The following is a 6,000-nucleotide window of genomic DNA, read 5'->3' as shown; positions in this document are numbered from 1 at the left end:
TCAGCTCGACATCTCCACAAAATGAAACGTTAAATATCTGCGATTCACTATGGCCACGCCTGTCTCTAGTCATGATCGAGCTGTGCTAAGTGTGGCAACACCACAGCTTGTCCATTCAGCTGATCACAATACTGTATCACTGTATATAAGACACTCTCCACGCCTGCATACCAAGTGTATGCATAAGTATTTTCCGGTTTCACTAAGAGATGGCGTCAGTGAACAGTATGCAGCATAATGAATTTGAAACATACATCAGTTTATTCATCTAACATTAACCTACCATCACACAAAAGTTGAGTCTGCCAAACACTAGCGCCTGTGTTGTACCTCTTTTTTTATTAGGGTTGAAGCCCACTCAGCCAGTGAATCATGTATGGAAGGGATTTATAGTAACTCATGTCTTTATTTATTTATTTATTTTATTTGTTGCTTGGATAATGGAGATATGGATTTGTCTTCTCATCATAAGGCCCATAAGGACATCTAGTGGTACATGTGAGTAGGCTATGGATCAGAAGGAGATAGGAGTGTTGTAATTCTGATACGGTAAGATCGATGCTTGGTGAGGGTCTTAGATTCGCAGTCCAATGTCAGAACGAAATGCATATAACTCAAAGTAAGCAGACCGGTACCTTTTGTGGAGAATTGACGTAAGAATTGGTGGTAATTGGTATCCCAATGCCAATACATTTTTTAGTAGGCAAGTAGTGCAAACAAAGTGGTGTGGACATCCAAAGAATATATGATTAAGATCGGCAACTGTATCAGCTGAACATGAACAGAAAGGAGATCGTAGTACTTGAATTTTGTGCAGGTGCTGAGGGAAAAAACCATGATGAAATTTCATTCTTGCGATTGCTCTGATGAATTGACCTGAATAGGGACGCTTATGGTGCCAAAGAATATTTGGAATAACTGGATGGATAGTGGTAGAGTGTTTTCCACGTTGTTGGGAGGTATCATGCCACTCATTGTTCCATGCCATCAATTGCCGTCGATGAAGAAAGGAGGTGTAATCCGATGGTAGAACTGTAGTGTATGTCTGTTGGCCATCGGTGGCAGCAGCTCATTGCCTGGGATTCCTACATGGACTTTTACCCACACAAATGAAACTTTCTTCCCCTCTGTCTCAAGTCGATTTACCACTGCAATAATCTTGTGTACGAGAATCAAGGATGTTGTCCATGAGTTAATGGTTTGTAGACTCTGCAGTGCTGATCTGGAGTCGAATAACACCACAGTCAACCGCTCATGAAGATTTGCAGCATATTTGAGGGCCGCCAAAATGACTGTAAGCTCAGCCGTAAATATGCATGCTCTTGGAGGTAGCTTGAATTTGCCACAGCTGCCTGACTGAACATCGATGTAGGCACTACCCACTGTATTACAGTCCTTTGATCCATCTGTGTAGAGGCGTTGGACATGCAACCATTCTGCCAGGTAACGTTTCAGGCTGACATCATTGCAGTTCACAGTGATCTCAAATGATGTTTCTAGTCATATATCCAGGTTCTTACTCATGGTTTCAAAAGAACAGTTAAAACTGGGATGTTGTGTATATCAATAGTTCTTTATACGCTCTTCTTTCCTCAAAGAAAGTACAATACTTGCTTCAAGCATCTCACCCTGGTCTGTGTGTCTTTTTAATATTCTATAAACTTTCTTCATTGTACCACCAATTGACTTTTGACAGCCGTATCCTCTGCATCCACACCTTCTTTCCTGCTGTCTTCACTGTATTTTCAATAAACTTTATTACTGCAAATATTTAGTTATCTTCAATCTTAATACATACACCATACATACATTATCATTATAGACTGTTATGCCTTTCAGCGTTCAGTCTGCAAGCCTCTGAGAATTTACTAAACGTCACCACAATCCTCGATTTGGAACTAGTGTTGTGGCCTCATTTAGTTCTATACCTCTTATCTTTAAATCATTAGTAGTCAAGTCTAACCATCTTCGTCTTGGTCTCCCTCTACTTCTCTTGCCTTCCAAAGCAGAGTCCATTATTCTCCCAGGTAACCTATCCTCCTCCATTCGCCTCACATGACCCCACCACTGAATGTTAATAATATCAAATTAATATTTCTCCCAATAAAATATTCATTAAGTCTTTGAAGATCCATCAATTACATTTGGACACTAATCTCTCATTAATATTCCCATGATAATCTATTTATCAGGTTAATAATTACCAGTAAGAGACCAGGCTACAACTGTTAGCATTTTAGTGAGTAGTAATGCCTCTCTTCTACATAACACTACTGGGTACTGTAGATCTAAACACTTCCTCCTTTTTCTGTTATGCATGTCAGTCTTTCTTTCATTATCTGACCACCAGTTATTCAAAATATATTGTCCTTCCATTGCACAGGCATTATTATCACTAGTAACAACCTTCATACCTAAACACATTTGCACAGCTGACGTACAGTGTTTGATGTTTATCTCTTTCAGCTGTAATGAAGTCCAAAACTGAGACAAGTTCTCATCTCTAATTATGATGCATAGTGGGATCCCCTGTTGTGATTGTGATTTCTTCCATTGATGATCTTGTTTACCATCAGAATCAACACAAACTATTACTTAATTGGTCTCTTAATCTTCACCTGTCTTGGCTTGTACAGGTCATTAGTATCTGCTACTCCATCATTATTATCTTCATCCAGTTCTTTATCACTTCCAATACTTTATCTACCAGGTCATTTATATTTTCTTTTTCATCCTTCACTAAACCATGAATAAAAATTATTTCTTCCTCTTGATGCCTGATTGTCCTTATCTTTTGTCACCTGAAATGTTTTAACTCTTCTGTTAATCCCTCCACTTTTGGTTCCTATTTCACTATTATTCTGAATCATATTTTCTGTGAGAATTTGCATATCTTCCTTTAAAAATCTTTATATTTCCTCCATTTCATGTACTGTTTGTGAATGACTTGTCTAGTTTGCTCACCTCAGTGACCATATCTCACTATTTCCTTAATCATCACAATCTCCTCTCAGACAAGTGATCCCACTATTTTGAGACACTGATTAACCTCAGTACTTCTGAGTTACAAAAAGTCTGTCTTTTTGAAGGGAAATAAAGTTGTGCCTAACAAGTGCAAATACTTAGGTGTAAGATTTGAAAGTAATTTGCACTGGAAGGGTCATGTGGATGACATTGTTGGGAAAGCATACAGATCATTACATGTCATAATGAGGCTACTTAAAGGATGCAACAAAGAATTAAAAGAGAAAAGTTACTTAAGAATGGTTCGTCCATTATTGGAATATGCAAACAGTGTTTGGGATCCTCACCAAGAATACCTAATAAAAGAAATAGATAGTGTGCAGAGGAAAGCAGCAAGATTTGTAACAGGGGATTTCAGGAGAAAGAGTAGTGTGTCAGAAATGTTAAGGAAACTAGGGTGGGAAACTTTAAGTAAGAGAAGGGAGAAAACTAGACTTATAGGTTTATATAGAGCCTATACAGGAGAAGCAGCATGGGGAGATATCCGTGAGAGGCTTCAGTTGGAAAATAATTATATCGGCAGGACTGACCACAAATATAAACTTAGAAGGAATTTTAGCAGAAGCGATTGGGGTAAATTTTCATTCATTGGGAAGGGTGTGAAGGAGTGGAACAGTTTACCAGGGGTAGTGTTTGATCCTTTTCCAAAATCTGTACAGATATTCAAGAAGAGAATAAACAGCAACAGAGAAAATAAATGAAATGTTAGAGGGCATTCGACCAGTGCAGGTTAATGTAAATAAAAAATGTGTGTCAATTAATTAATTCCATCCCCTGGTCTAAGGAGTTTGGACAGCCAAAGTAGAGGACTGCCGGGGTGAAGTACAGTGGGGACTTCGAGGGCCCTGGGACCGCTACGGTAGCTGTGAAGGCCCTTCAGGAAATCTGAAAAGTGGTGGTAAAAGGGGCTCTGGTTAAGACGCAGCAGGTCGCTATGCTACTTAGATTCCAGAATGGGTAAAGAAAAGAAAAAGTAAATAAATGCAATGTAAATTTTAATCTTATACCAGTTGTACAGTATCATTTGAAGTAATTCCACATACTGTATATCAGATGACTATATTTGTAAGTAGTACAGGAGATATAAGTAGAATTTTGTAAACAATGTAAATTTATTAAGGATGAGCTGTGTGTTTAATAGAAAAAATTGTTAGCGTAAATTATATAATATTGTATTATAGGAAAATTTTATTCTCTTGTTAATTTAATATTTAGTGCTTGACAATAATGTATTTTAGTGTACCATTTGCCACCGAGGTAAACACCTCATTTGCAAATAAAGAGATTTTGATTTGACACGAAAGACACAGCCATTGCTTACTAGAAATTCAGTGTCAATGTGGTTAGCAAGGGTTGCATCCTGAGGCTCTACACTGTGAACTGTACTCTGCTAAACCATTGCTGCATGTCCCATTAATGTACAGCTTTCTTCACGTTTCTGTCACTAAGTAACTTCAGTTATTTTCTACTGGAATCTATTGTTTCAACATCACATTGCAAAGTCTTGCTTTTCCTTGCTTGTCCTTGCTTTTTCTTATGCCTGAACATTTTTTTTGCAATGCTTCATTCTCTACACATCTTTGCCACAGAAATCTGAGCTCTTAACTTTTAATTAAGTTTCAGTTTCTCAGTAACACTTAAAGAAACAATCTTTCTCTAATCTGATGCTATGGTTACGCACAGGCTCTGCTTGACTGGTGTTCTCTCAATGGTCCAGACACACTGGCATGGTTTACTGTGGGGATGGAATGAGAGGGATAGTATTATTGCATTGCAAGATCTCTCCCAGCCCCTTTGCATTACCTAATTCTGTAACATTTTGGCCTGCCAGCATGTGGCAATCACAATAATAATCAAAATTTTACTTTTTAACATTTCTGTCAGAGTAAGCCAAAGTCTAAGATATCAAGGTCCGAGTTATTGAACATTTACTGTACTATGATATTGCTCATGCTATCAGGCTCACCTGCCATCCAGACTATTGGTGACAACTCTTCTCACTTGCCCTCACTTACACTTCACAACTCTGTGATATCAACCTGTAGTCACAGGATACTTTTGAACTGATATCATCATATTAAACACTCAGCACTCTTAGCACAATCTCTCTCTTTGCTAACTTGATTACACATAGTGTACTTGTAACCTGATTTGCTTCCCATCAAATATTTGTTGGACCAGATGAGACACCACCTTCTCAAAATATTCATCACTTGGTGCAAAATCTGCAATAATTATGGACTTCATTTTTTGTCAATACGGTACCACTATATAAATACTTTTGTTTAGGATCCAATAGTTCCTTCCTCATGAGCAAATTTCAATGTCAATCACTGTTACAACATCTGATCTTTCATTGTTTCACAGGAAGAAGAAGATTGTTGATCAACTGAGGCCAGCAGACAATTCTTGCCATGCAATTGTCGGAAGCTTGTTGGGAAATCTTCAGCCTCTGAAGGTAATTCCAGATGTTTACAGATGATAAGTCACCAGGCTCTTGCAAGCTTTGATAAGCAGAAGAATTTTCTGAGAGACTACTTACACCCCTTCACTGGGAGAGGTAATCAATTCTGATGAAAAATTATTCTGCAAGAACAACTCATAAGTGAGGAATAATAAACAGAGGACTTTCATTTCTGAGATGGTTGGCCTAGTTGCCTAAGTACAAAAATAATAATAAATAATTAAATATTAAGATATTTTAATTCCAGAAATAAAAACCTATAGTGTCAAAATATGCTTTTTTGGACCAAGAGAGGCAAAAATTCTCCAACAAATTTATCTTAAAATCCTCAATTTGTCAACATTGAGTAAATATACCAAGTAAATGTCTGATTCACCATAAAGAAGATCAAATTTATATGGGTGGGGGAGGTTTATATGAAATGGGTGGTTTTCAAAATGAATCCATTTCTGTCCGAAAGTAGATAGGAAGATGTGTTTGCATTCTAAATATATAGAAACTCTAGGAGATTC

The sequence above is a fragment of the Anabrus simplex genome, chromosome 2 (genome assembly GCF_040414725.1).
Source record: "Anabrus simplex isolate iqAnaSimp1 chromosome 2, ASM4041472v1, whole genome shotgun sequence".
Taxonomy (NCBI): Eukaryota; Metazoa; Arthropoda; class Insecta; order Orthoptera; family Tettigoniidae; genus Anabrus; species Anabrus simplex.
This window is presented reverse-complemented; position numbering follows the sequence as displayed.